We start from the raw sequence: 14643 nt of genomic DNA on the forward strand, positions 1-14643 counted from the left end.
TTAATCACTGTCTTACTTTACTCTTAATCAGCGATAGATATCATGCTTATAAGGCATCACCATTACACGCCTAGGCAAGCTTTAGATAATAATGATAAAACTAAATCTGCCTTTTTAATTAGAAATTGCTACAACCAGTAGGCAGGCCTGGTTCAGACTTCTTATCCGAGTTATGTAATAAATTTGGTCTGCTTCAACACTTTAAACACCCTGACTTTGTACTTTAAATTCTGACCCTAACTGTGTTGAAGTCATGCTATTTATATGCTCTATTTGCGGAGGTGTACATAAGCCTTTAAATTGTTTATATGTTTCCCCTAAAAATGCAGTCCTACATGTTTTGTGTGCCGCTCTAGACTTTTACCTTTAAACTTAAGATTCAGCTTAAAATCCTCCCTCTTATAGGAATAGTAGTCCTAAATCCTTCCGGGACTGATAGGAATGGGACGGGTGATAGCATGCAATAGAGGTCGAGACCAGTCCGCGCTTTAATACCTTAATGGGGTGGGAAGGGTAGATATGGATATGATGACCGGTGCTCTAATATCGCGTGTATCCCCTCTTCTGAGGAGTGTCATACCGGGTATTGCATTGATGTGATCCATATTATAAACAAACCTAGGACCCCCATCCCTCCTTTTTACATTCTCAAGTATGTTTAAACTATAACTCCTTTTCAAAATTCATCGTTTAATAGTCATTTTCAAACCCTTATGTGTTCAAACCTAAATCTCCTAGTATTTGAGCCTATACTTGTCTATTTGTTAATTGTACAAAATTCACAAAACTATCTGGCCGGGAACCACACTAGTGGATCCTGAGGGGTGCCTAACACCTTCCCTTTAGGATAATCTCAAGCCCTTACCCTATCTCTGGTTATCCAACAAACTTAGAAATGAACCCTGTAGGTGTCCTAATGCAGCTTAAATCATTAGGTGGCAACTCTTCAAATATGAACCCAATTCCCAAAAGGAATGAGTTGTCCCATACCCAAATGGCATAAACCCGATTTTCCGATGTGAAGAGGGAAAAGGGGACACGATAACATGGCAACTCTACTGGGGATTTTAGGCTTTTAACATTTCAGATTATTTTGTGAATTTGTACCCCCTTATCTGCAATCACTTGTTTAAATTTCCTTAAGCATTTAATTCCTTCTTCAATTACGAAACTGACATGTCTTCTTTGTTTCTTTCCTTTATTGCCGCTTTAAATTATGAAATTGTTGTATTTATCGCTTTCCTAACGTGCAAATACATTCTAACATGCTTTTAGTTATTGCATAATCATGCTCAACATCATACTCCACTCGTGCCAAACAAATACTATAGCAACGCTTTTAATGAGTGGTTGCGCTCTTCCTATATCATTACCCCCTAAATTCGGAAAGGCATATTTGCAGTAAAATTAGTCGATCAGTGGAGCAGTCGATAGTTCCGTGCCATCCCCCCTTGAGTTGTCCGCTCAAGGGTACCAGTCAAAACCCCATAGAAACTTACTCTGTTTAAGTTGTGCATGCATCATGGTCAAACCTAGCCGGGTGAGTTATGTTGTCCGCATAATGATCCTTTAAGATAGCCTTGTCCAGAAGTCCACCGCGTTTCCCTAAAGCGAAATGAACGTCGTCACGTTCTGTACATTTATGTGGAGAACTAAATGCTTCATGCTAATTGTTGATATTAAATAGTCGAGTCTGGTGGGGGTAAGGGCCTAATCTTGTTTACCTTGCAGAAATATGAAGAACGAGGTCCCCAGCTTCGGTATGGTTAGCACACCCTCACTATTGCTAGACTTGTGGAGGAATCTTTCGTCAAATGACCAAATCAATGAATGAAAAGAGAGGGCCGCCAAATCCAGCAAAAAGCTGAAATATTTGGAATACAGCCTGTTGGAATTGGAAGGAAAGGTGAGGAAGAGAGTCGCCGATTGCCAAGACGCTGAGGGAAATGAAGGAGAACATTTGGCAAAGGCATTTTTACTGGTGAACCTACGTGAACTGGAGGATTTGATAAACGAGAACATTCAACCTGAGGAAGGTCCTTCTTGGACCAAATAGATAGGAGTTTACCTTTTCGCTTTATAAATGTAATAAGGCCAATGGCCATTAGTGACTTTTATTTTCCTGTTTATTTAGTGTCAATTTGGGATTCGTCTTATTTTTTACCAATAAAATGAGGCATTTAGCATTCTAAGTTCTCCAAAATAATTTTTCGCTAGGCCTACCTCGAGCACAAAGAGGTTCCCAGATTAGGACACGTTTTACATTCTGCACTATGTGTTTAAATACCGCAATGATTTTATAATCCGCACTAATTTGATTCCCTTTTGTTTTATTTTCTATTTTATTATTCCCCTCCCCAAAGGTTAGTTCGTGCACTCTGGCATCATCATCTTATTCTACGAGATCCAGGGGCCCTCCACCCACTCCTCCTCTTAGTCCTATCAGAAACAAGAACACAAGCAAAATGGAAGATCTGAACAACATTATGAAGGAGAATCCAACTGAATGGGTAGAGGCTACTAATGGCCATGGTACTCAGGTTCCTTAGAAGAGTGTATCCCAACTTGAACCGAAGCTGCTGAAATTCCAAGAAGAGCTCGATCAGGTTCGGAATCTGGCAAACCAGTCATTTTCCCTCAACACCACAGATATCAACTTCCCCAAAACTCAGAACCCTACACTTCCTCAAAATATCCCAATGCAACAGAATCATCATTCTCCTCACCATTACACCATTCCACCAAAAACTCAATGCAACACCTGCCATATCCCAAACAACAATCCACTACTCATCCGAAAGCCTCAAAACTCCACAAATGACCATTTTCACACCCACACACTAGGCAACCATAACACCCTCATCTATATGGAGACCATGACACACTCTACCCAACCTATCCCAGGCACACCTGAGTCTGATGAAAAGGATCCGCTTATCAGAAGCCCGACTGAGAAACTTAAGAAATTGACTAGCCGAATTCAGGGCGTTGAAGGAACTAAAGGAATCGATGGGCTGAACTATGAGTATCTTTGCATACAACCTGATGTCGAACTGCCCGAGGGGTACAAACCTCCCAAGTTCGAAATGTTTGATGGTACGGGTGATCCAAGGGTCCATCTGAGGACATACTGCGAAAAGATGGTTGGAGTACGGAAAGATGAGAGAATCCGCATGAAGATATTCATGAGGAATTTGAAAGAAGATGCATTATCTTGGTACATCAGCCAAGATCCAAAGAAGTGGTCAAGTTGGGTAGGCATGGCGTCCGACTTCATAGACAGGTTCAGGTTTAATACAGAGAATGCGCTAGATGTATTCAATATTCAAAATCTAAAGAAGAAGCCCGCATAGACGTTTCGCGAGTATGCCACTCGCTGGAGGTCCAAAGCTGCCAAGGTCAGACCTGCTTTACAAGAAGAACATATGAACAAGTTCTTTGTCCGGGATCAGGACCCGTAGTATTATGAACGCCTAATGATGATCGAGAACCACAAATTATCCGACATTATCAAAATGGGTGAGAGAATTAAATAAGGTATCAAAAGCGGCATGGTTACAAACTTCTAGGCCTTGCAAGCTACAAATAAGGCCTTACAATCTGGTGTTGTGTCCAAGAAAAGGGACGTAAGGGTCGTGATGGTTGCACAAAGGACCAAATCTCCCATCAAATACCAAACTTACCTAACACCTCTACTCAAATATCAGCCAACTCCGAACTACCAAGCACCCTCACCCTCATACCAAGCTCCACCACCAACTTATCAGTCACCTCTACCTCCTACATATCAACCTACTTCACTCAGATACTTCCAACCCGCTCATGTCTACCAAACCTATAATTCTCAATCATCCCACTATCAATCACCTCCTGCATGCCAAAAATTCCCTAGGTATCGGCCAAATTTTGATCGCAGACCTCCAAAACAATATACAACCATTACTGAACCCATTGACCAATTGTATGATAGACTCAAAGTTGCTGGTTATGTCACCCCCATCCCTGCTGCAACCCTAGAGAATCCTTCTCAGTGGGTTAAACCAAACAAATCCTGTGCATACCACTCTAGCATGAAAGTGCACACCATCGATGAATGTCGTTCTTTGCAAGACAAGATCCAGTCCTTGATTGATAACAAGATTATTGTGGCAAAGGAACCCACTCAAAATGTCCGAAACAACCCTCTACAGAACCATAAGGGTGTGGGTATCCACATGATTGAAATAGAAGATGATTTGGAGCCCGAGGGATCAATCGGGTTAATCGCAGAAGGCGATGATCCAAAGAAGCCAATAGTTACTCTCAATCCAATCATAGTCCAGATTCAACCATTTGAGGACGCTAAGGTGAATATGTCTGTGCCACTTGAGTTTGAAGCAAATTCATCTGCAAAGGCACCGGCGCCAATTGAGGTCGAATACGTGTCTCTAGCAAATGCACCCGCACCATTTGAGATTGCAGTTTTTCCACCCAAGGCACATGCTCCGTTTGTAGTGAGGATAGTAATGCCAATCCTAGTGGTAATGTCGACCATGACACTATTCCATACAAAGGCTGTACCCTGAGACTATACAGCCGAGGCAAGGAGGAAAGGCAAGTCAGGTTCGAAGAGACTGTTGCAGCACAGGGTATGACAAGAACTGGTAGAGTCTATACCCCTGAATATCTAGCTGAATCGAGCAAGCAGGCCTCAAATCGGCCACCCATCATTGAGACGGGTCCATATGACCTCTGGAGGAAAATACAGGCCAAGGGTATTCGGCCATCGACCAATTAAATAAGACGCCGACACAAATATCCATTCTCTCTTTGCTGCAGAATTCTGAGGCACACAAGAATGCTCTGTTAAAGGTGCTGAGTGAAGCATACATACCAAGCAATATCATAGGCGGGGAAATGGCTAACATGGTAGGAGAAGTGGTGGAGAGCCATAAGATCACCTTTCATAAGGACAAGCTGCTACCTGAAGGGTTGGGGCACAATAAAGCACTACACATCACCGTACAATGCAAAGACTATTTCATCACCAAAATCCTAATTGATGGAGGTTCCATTCTCGACATTTGTCCATTGGTAACGCTCAAGAACTGAGTAAAGGGATAATAGTCCGTCGAAGGCTTTCACACTGATTGCTCCATCTTTTGTCTCGTGCAGTCCTTTGCCAGAATAGCCATGAATGTTTGATGTCGACTTCCAGGTGATAGATGTGCCAGCATCTTACAACTTACTATTAGGAAGGCCATGGATTCATGTTGCTGGGGCAGTAGCATCAACACTGCATCAGGCCGTAAAGTTCGAATGGAATCACTAATAAGTGATCATTCATGGCGACGGTAGCAACCCTATATAAAGTTGCCAGACCATTTCGGTGATCGAGGGGAGAAGGAAGCTGGGTGGAGAGACTTACCAACACATCAAACGGGTCAATGCTATTGACAAAGACAAATGGTGCGATAACAACATCAAGAGTATAATGAATTGGAGTGGGTACGAACTTGGCAAGGGGATCGGCAAGAACCTCCAAGGAATCGTTAAGCCCGTAAAACTCAAGAAACATGGCATTACTTTCGGTCTGGGATATGAATATACCTGGGTCAACAATTGGTCGCCGCCATGGCGCGGTCCTTACTATCCACTAGAGAAGCCAATACCACGTCTGGAGCAAACTTTCCAACATGGCGACATTGTTTATGGGTTAGATGAAGAAGAAGCACTGGTAGCGGTGAAGAACTTGATCCAAGAGGACAACGTCATGGACTGTTGTGTTGTTCTCAAGGAGGAGGGGAAGGAAGGCCCTTCCATACAGGCTGTAAGCAGATGGGCATGCCTCAATAACTGGTCAATCAGGACAACTAGAGTCTGATGAGCCTCGGGGTAACAAGGCTAAAACAAGCATTGTCCATTGTTTTTAATAAATGATTTTCTTTTTGCATTTTTCAATTCCCGCAACAAGATCTTCAATGTTCAAAACAGTTATGCAATTTATCAAAGCATTTTGACTTTTCTTATGAATCAACACTCATTATCGTTTTCTCTTTTTACTTTACATATACAGCATTACTATTACTTGTCTTGATGAACCAATGACTGTGACATGCAATGAGACAATGCAACAAATGGACATGGATTCGGAAGAAGATGACATACCTGACGAGATTATAAACAAACCTAGGACCCCCCACCCTGCTTTTTACATTCTCAAATATGTGTAAACTATAACTCCTTTTCAAAATTCATCTTTTAATAGTTGTTTTCAAACCCTTATGTGTTGAAACCTAAATATCCTACTATTTGAGCCTATACTTTTCTATTTTCTAATTGTACAAAATTCACAAAACTGTCTGGCCGGGAACCACACTAGTGGATCTTGAGGGGTGCCTAACACCTTCCCCTTAGGATAATTTCAAGCCCTTACCCTATCTCTGGTTATCAAACCAACTTAGAAATAAACCCTATAGGTGTCCTAATGTACCTTAAATCATTAGGTGACGACTCTTCAAATTCAAACCCAATTCCCAAAAGGAATGACTTGTCCCATACCCAAATATCATAAACCCGATTTTCCGATGTTAAGAGGGAAAAAGGGGGCACGACAACATGCTGCGTGAGGCTTATTATGTATCGAGGCTAAGTTTAGACTCCCTATTTCTTTGGCCACGATATCAAGTTGTACCTGCACATATGTGTTAGCATCAACTTGGTGAACACTAGCTGATCTTCTTCTTTCAGCAATCTCAGAGGGCCACTGATTTGCGTCCTCAGACAACTTATCTTGAATTGTGAGTCTTTATCAATGGGCCTCTTGCTACATCTCTCAATGTTCTTGGTGAGGCTGATGTCAATCCATCCCAAAAATCCTGGAGTTGCATCATGAGTTCAATTCCGCTATGTTGACACCTTTGAACTAATTCATTAAACCTCTCACATGCTTCAAACACAGTTTCAATATCTTTCTGGCAGAAATTATGGATTTCTCTTCTAAACTTGCCCGTATTAGCTGAGGAGAAATACTTATTAAGAAATTTTCTATTGATCTCCTCCAATGTTCTAATTGATCTTTGGGGCAAGTTTCGAAGCCGCTGCTTTGCATCATCTTTGAGTGTGAAGGGGGAATGTCCTTAAATAAAATACATTTTGTAACACACCATCGTGTTGAAATGTGTTCATAATATCCTTGAAGTCCATTAGATGGTTGTTTGGATCTTTGTTTGGCTTTTCTCTGAAGACACAACAGTTCTGAACGGTTTGGAGCAACCCTTGCTTCAACTTGATTCGTGAAGGAAAGGTAATGTCATGGACCTCTAAGTTAGAGTAACTGAGTGAGTTGTGAATAATGTGTGGTACTTGTGAGTCAAATCTTGAGGGAAGGATGTTTCACTATTGTGCTTAATCTATTATAAATATTCTTGGTGCAATGAGTTAGGAGAATTGCTTAAAAAGGTTGTGCCAATATAAAGTGCAGTTTGATTGCTCAAGGACGAGCGATGGTTTAAGTGTGGGGTGTTAATGGTTGGCTGTAATCTTGTGTTTTAGTCGTTTGTTGCACTCTAATTTAATACACAATTATTGAGTTTGAGCTTTAATTGTTGTGTTTTTCACAAATTGTGTGTTTTATGCCATGTAGGAGTGATTCCGAGATATGTAGATGTTATGCAATTAATTCGAGTGATTTGGAGCTTTAAATTCTAAGTAAAAGCCCAAAGGATTAAGTTGGGATCGAGTTTGAGTGTCGAGGACCATGTTTGGATAGCAAAAACTCAAGAAAAGTCCAAGCTCTGAGAAATCTCCATAGTCGTGGAGCGTGGGGAGCCACGACTATGCATTTTGCCTACTGCCTTGGAACTACATGCTTCCTGATAAACTCCATTGTTTTCATGTGTGGCGCATCTCCCCATGCGGCGTGCTTATGCATTTTTTACAGGGTAACAATCCAAATTTCGGCAAAGAGAAGGTGGTTTATTTTGGGCTCGACCCTACTTAGTATAAATACATGTATAAACGTTATTTTTGGGACATTGGGCACATCTTAGACCTAAGGAAGCTAAGTAGGTGGTGGAGAAGCAAAAGCACTAGGATTTTATCATTCAATCCTCAATCAAGACAAGAGTTTTGATCATTTTATGTTTTCCCTTAACTTAAACATATTTGATATGAATTGCTCCTTATTTATGGAGTAGTTCTCTTGAGGGTTTGATGGATTTGGTGTATTGATCTTTGTTTGTGGGTATTAACTGTAGTTTTATGTATTGAATTATTTTGAATGTTTTAATCGTTGCATCTATATTCGCTTGTTCATGTAATCGAGAAAGGCATAACTTGTGATATTTTTGAATTCTATTTTATTGGTTGAATTCATTAATTCTTCTTAGTAATAGGAAAAGGCCAGTTGAATTGTTGATTAAACCTAGTTTGGAGGATAATCGATAGAGGTTCTCCTAAATACCAATCCACTACGAATTCTTGCATATCTTCACCAAGCTTGAATTGGTTTATCTTGTGTGGTTGAGACGTAATCGAGAGAGGAATTTCTATTAAACGATTGAACTAATAATTGTATGAATTAGAGAGAATCACTTGAACATTAGGAGTGAATTAACTAGAGTTAGATCCCAAATAATTGTCTTGCACCTATCCTATCAAAACCCTATTTTCTCCAATTGATATCTTTCCTTGCTTATTAGTTGCGTCAATCACACTAGTCAATAACTCTAGATCCTTAGTTAATTGTAGTTTTAATCACATAAATCTCAACTAGTGATCATCTTTGATAGAAATTAAACTAGAAACTACAAAAATATTATTTAAACACAATCCCTGTGTTTGTTTTTTGCTCATCCATATCATCATTACTTCTCTGAGGTTAGTCAAGATACTTACTGAGCATAATGGGATCGGTTGTACTCATGTTACACATCTACACCTTGCGTCTGGATTCTGAAGCTGAGTAGATGTAAAGATGGAGCTTTGCATTGGAGGCGTACTTGTGTGCCGAATTCATGTTACCTTTTTGTTCATTTAAGATTTCATTTTTATTTATGTAACTTTCAAATAGAGGTATAGCTTTGTAAATCTAAATTATAGTAGCTCATGACTTGTATTGCCAGTCCTTGGGATAGTTGTATTGAGTTTAATTGTAGTTTATTAATATATTGATAATTTCTCATTGTAGTAGTAACTTATGTTGTTTAGCTTCCCTAATTGGTTGGGTTAGATTCAATCATGACTTGTTCGAGTTTTGGATAGTGACACCAACTCATAGATCCTTATTCCTTGCTTTCATAATACTGCTAATGATGAAGGAAACATGTAGAAATTCATAAACACCCACTATAACAATAAGTCATGGATTTCTCTTCTTTGATAAGAACCATTGCCTATTCCAAATAGACCTTATCCAAATTAGATTTCACTAATTTCAAAGTTGTTTACTTCATCTCATCCTATACATGCTGCTCGACCCACAAATCATACCAAATTATATTTGGAACCTCAAACGAAATAGTTATGTGACATACTAGTAATTGTTCAAATATGTTGAAAAGAGCTATTCCTTATTAATATGTCTCTAAGAATTTGTATACCCTACTCAAGCTATCTGCCAAGTAGCAACTAAGAACCAACTCAACCTAGTTCGTGTACCCAAAACAACTAGCACAATGCCATATCATATTGTGAATTGCCAATACATTCTCCAAGTCACCCCGAACCAGATCAGTACCCAACAACCAAGCCTCTCCCGGCTTAGGCCAACTAACTGGAGAACAACATCGCCTCCCAAATAAGGCCTCATAAAAAACCATCTAAATACCTGATTAGTAGCTATTGTTGTAGGCAAACTCTGCAAGCCGTATAAAATGATCCCAAGAACCCCTAAAATGCATAAAAAAGGAACGTAACATATCCTTCAAGATCTGAATGGTGCGCTCAGACTGTTCGTCCGTTTGGGGGTGGAATGATGTACTCAATTCAACCTGTGTTCCCAACTCTCATTGCACAACTCTCCAAAACTGTGAGGTGAATTGTGTGCCTCGATTAGAAATAATGGACACTAACTAACCATAAAGACGAACAATCCCACAGGTACAGATCTTAGCCAGCCGCTCTGAAGAATAGGTAATCACAACCGGGATAAAATGTGCAGATTTAGTCAATAGGTCCACATTCACCCAAACTGCATCAAATTTCTTTAATGTGTGTAGGAGCCCAACAACAAAGTCCATGAGAACACGCTCCCATTTCCACTTAGGGATCTTAAGTCTGTGAAGCAAAACTCCTGACCTCTGATGCTTATACTTCACCAACTGATAGTTCAAACACCGAGCCACATATTCGACTATATCTTTCTTCATTCTTCTCTACCAATAATGTTTCCTCAAGTCCTGATATATCTTGGTAGAATCAGGATGATGGACGCAACACCACGTACATTCAGACTAGGTGTGGAAATGTTAAATGGGTATTAATTTTATATTTTAAGCATACGAATTCCTAGAGGGATGATTATTGGTGAAAATAGTTATTTCAGAATCAAGATGGAGAGAGAGGTGCATAAGATTTGACAAAATCGACTAAGTTTGCAGAAGGTCTGTCTTCCAGAAGGGTTTAGTGAAACTGTGTAAGGAATTCGGGAAAACTCAAAGCATGAAAGTTGTCGTCCTTTAAAATATCTTTCCAAAAATATATTGTGGTGCCCAAACAGAGCTTTGTGCAAACAGTTATGTGTGTTTTATAAAATAGTATGCGATATGCACGCCATGAGCGCGCCCCAAGCGTGGCCGCGCTTCTTTTGAGGCAGTGTTACTGCCATTTTGCGCGGCCAGGCGTACAGGTACATGGGCGCGCTCATGGGGGGTTGTTTTAAAGCACTACTTGGTCTCCCACGGCCCCAAAACATAAAAACTTGCTCTAGAAAGGGGAACTCTAAAAAAACTAACTCCTTAAGGGTCCCTCCACAATCCAAGATATGTTCTTATGGTGATTCTAAATTAATTTCAATTTCCCAACATCTTATTAACATGGGTAAACCCTACATATCATTAGATATTCAGTTGGGACATCATTGTGGGGAGAAAGAACCCTAGAACTCGAATTCAAGAAGATTGAACGTCAAGAAGGTAATATCTTCACCCTCTAATTGATTATAGTGTTGGATTAATGATTGTAGACTAAAAGTTCGTGAGATATGAGTTGATGGGTTTGATAGAAAAGCATGAACAATTATAGGTTTTGCTTGTTGATTGTTGATTATTGGTTAAGGGTGTTGTTTATCTTATGGTTGAAGAAAAATGACCTTGATCATAAGAAATTTGAGATTTTAGAATTTATCTAGGATCAAGAGAATGGCTTGTTGGGCGTAGAAACATCATTAATAAGGACTTTGAAGCTTTATGTTACCAAGTGTTTGAGAAAATGCCTAAATAACCAAAACATGAGTATTATTGCTAATATGGAATCCCTTTGACTTGTATTGATATAGATTAAAGTTGAAAGGGTTGGCAAATGTTGTATTACGCTCAAGAGTAGGAAGTTAAGGTACGTGAGGCTAACTTTCTATGTTTGGGAATGTTAATGATTCTCCCTATACTATGCTTCTTTTGCCACGTTACCAATTGCCTCAGAAATATAGTTAAGCTTAGTTTCCTTGAATAGTTGTAGAACTTCTATTCTCTAGCTTCGTAACTCGTTCATGACTTTCATTATGAATGTTGTGATCTCACTGTGTATTCAATATAGACTTGGGTTTGATGCCCCCGAGTTAGTATAGATTACTCAGTATGCCATAAACAGTTGAAGTTTCAGTATTCATAATCAGCTCAAGAATACATGTCTCAGCCTAGTCCTATTCAGTATTTCAGTATCATGTAACTCAGTGTGATTCAGTATTTCACTATCATGTATTGCAGTATGATTCTTAGTTCATGATTTTAAATCCCTGAATGTTGAACACCTGTATTTAGGCCTGAGGCCGCAGTTAATGCTTTATGCATCTTTGGGCCTAAGGCCGCAGTTTATGATTTATGCATCTTTGGCCCTGAGGTCGTAGTTATGTATACGTATACTTGGGCTCGAGGCCACAATTTGTGCATATATATACATATATTGGGCCTGAGGCCGCAGTTTATTTATTTAGATAAACAGGTTGTTCATAATTCAGAAGAGGGAGTATTCATATCCTTACTTCCTTAATCATTTCAGTTATCAGTTATCAGTTCAGTTACCAGTTATCAATTATCAGTTCAGTTATTAGTTATCATTTCAGTTTCAGTTTCAACAGTTATCATTTTAGTTATCAATTATCAATTCTCAGTTATCAACTAAGTATTAGTTTTAGCATTTATAGTTCTTTCTTTCAATTGCTTTATATACCAATGCAATTCAAATGAACTAAAGTCCCTATTTCTCGAGGCCTGCATCTCACGATGCAGGTAATGATTTACAGGTTGATGATTCAGAGCGCTAGGATTCTCGTACCATCTATTTTGTGATCCCCAATTCTTTTGGGCCATTATCATTACCTTACAGTCTTCAGTATTTTTAGACAGTCGGTGTTTTTAGTACTTCATTAGAGGCTTCATAGACTAGAGTAACAGTTAGAAAGAGTCTCAGGCTTTTTATGTTAAGCTATGTTAGCTACGAATATGTTTCAGAATTGTTTTAGTATTTCCACACTTTGATTTATATAATCCAGACTTACAATATATCAGCATGTGTTAGTTTATCTTCCGCATTTAGTATGTTATGATATCACATGTTGATTCAGCCAGCTAGTTAGTTCGTTCAGTCACATGTAGACAGGCACCGAGTGCCGTGTTACGTCCAGGACCATGTTCGGGGTGTGACAATGGAATACTATAAACTATGAACCATCTCAAGAATCAACTCACGCAACCCATCCACATTAGGTACACAAATCCGACCCTACATCCACAACACCTTATCATCTCCAATAGAAAACCTCCTTAGCATCACCTTGCTACACCGTGTCCTTAATGACAAGCAAATGAGGTTCATCATACTAACGCTCTTTGATACGCTCAAACAAAGAAGACTGAGAAACCACACAAGCATGAACCCGGTTAGACTCTGAAACATCTAACCTCATGAGCTTATTGGCTAAAGCCTTAACATCTGATGCTAGAAGTCTTTCACAAACCGGAATATATGCAAGGCTACCCATACTCATAGCCTTTCTACTGAGGTCCTCGACCAACACATTGGACTTCCTATTATGATATAAAATGGAGATATTATAGTCATTTAAAAGCTCTAACCACCTTCGATGCCTCAAGTTAGAACCTTCTACTTAAACAAATGTTGTAGACTCTGATGATCTATGAATACCTTGCAAGACATTCTGCAAAGATCGTGACGCCATATCTTTAATGCATTAACAATGGCTACCAACACTAAATCATGAATGAAGTAGTTCTTCTCATGAGGCTTCAACTGATGCGAAGCATAAGCAATTACCCTACCCTAATGCAGTAAGACACATCAAATGTCAATCCGCAAAGCATCACAATAAAACATATATGAACTCGATGCTGATGGGAAAACTAGAACTGGAGTTGTGGTCAAGTCAGTCTTGAGATTCTGGTAGCACTTATCACACTCGTCAGACCACCTAAGTAGGGAACCCTTCTGGGTCAATCTAGTTAAAACTTTAGTAATGGATGAGAAACCCTCCACAAAACGATGATAATCACCTGTAAAACCCAAGAAGCTCCGAATCTCACTAGCTGAAGACAGTCTAGGCCAACTCTGAACTACCTTAATCTTCTTCGAATCTTGCTTGATCCCCTTGATGGACATCACGTGCCCCAAGAACACCATAGAATCAAGCCAAGACTTACACTGGGAGAATTTAGCATATAACTTATTCTTCCTCAACGTTTGGATTACAATCCTCATAAGCAACTCATGTTCCTCCCAGCTGTGTGTGTACACCAAGATTGTTATGCCCTGCAATATTACGTTAATATTACATCCTACAGTATTATATTACGATGATGTTATGTTTTGGAGTATTAAATTACGACGATGTTCTATCCTATAGTATTGTACATTGAATTTGTCGTAAGGTAATTTACATCAGTCCAAGGAAAAGATTATTTGAAAATTATAAGGATTATGCTCTTTTAAACAAGTGATGAGTAAATTCGTGAAGGTGAGAGGGGAAGCAAGTCAAAGAAGATGAATTTTTGTCCAAGTCTGGCATGTTGGGATAAAATACGGGCTGAGCATTAATACCTGATATTTACAGACTAGTACCATACAAAGTACCATATGACCATGATAGTGGGAAATATAATGTGTATTAAAAATAAGTAGAATTTTAAGTAATTTGAGATAATTCTTAATTATGTGAACAATTGGTTAATTATTGGGTAGTGTGATATAACCTAATTAATTAGGAAATTATTGGATAACTTTAAAATTTGACTATGTGGCAACCCACTATTCAAACTATTGACTCACACATCAAATTGAAAGGTGCCAACTAAGTGATAAACACAAAGTGACTACATTCTTTATTATGTGTAAAGCCATTTAGAAGATTTTCATCTTTGCTTCATTTGGTCTTAGGTGTTCAAGTGGTTAACTTTATAATATCATTTCCATTACGAACACACTTTAGAAAGT

General features: G+C 39.2%; 1 non-coding gene across 1 annotated transcript; it reads left to right on the forward strand.

The window, feature by feature from the left end:
- The first annotated feature begins 6879 nt into the window (after window positions 1-6879).
- Window positions 6880-6986, forward strand: LOC142182396 (small nucleolar RNA R71). Its single transcript, XR_012711231.1, has one exon. It is a non-coding gene; the product is annotated as a small nucleolar RNA R71 (small nucleolar RNA).
- Window positions 6987-14643: the final 7657 nt, after the last annotated feature.

This window comes from Nicotiana tabacum, chromosome 6, assembly GCF_000715075.1.
Source record: "Nicotiana tabacum cultivar K326 chromosome 6, ASM71507v2, whole genome shotgun sequence".
NCBI lineage: Eukaryota > Viridiplantae > Streptophyta > Magnoliopsida > Solanales > Solanaceae > Nicotiana > Nicotiana tabacum.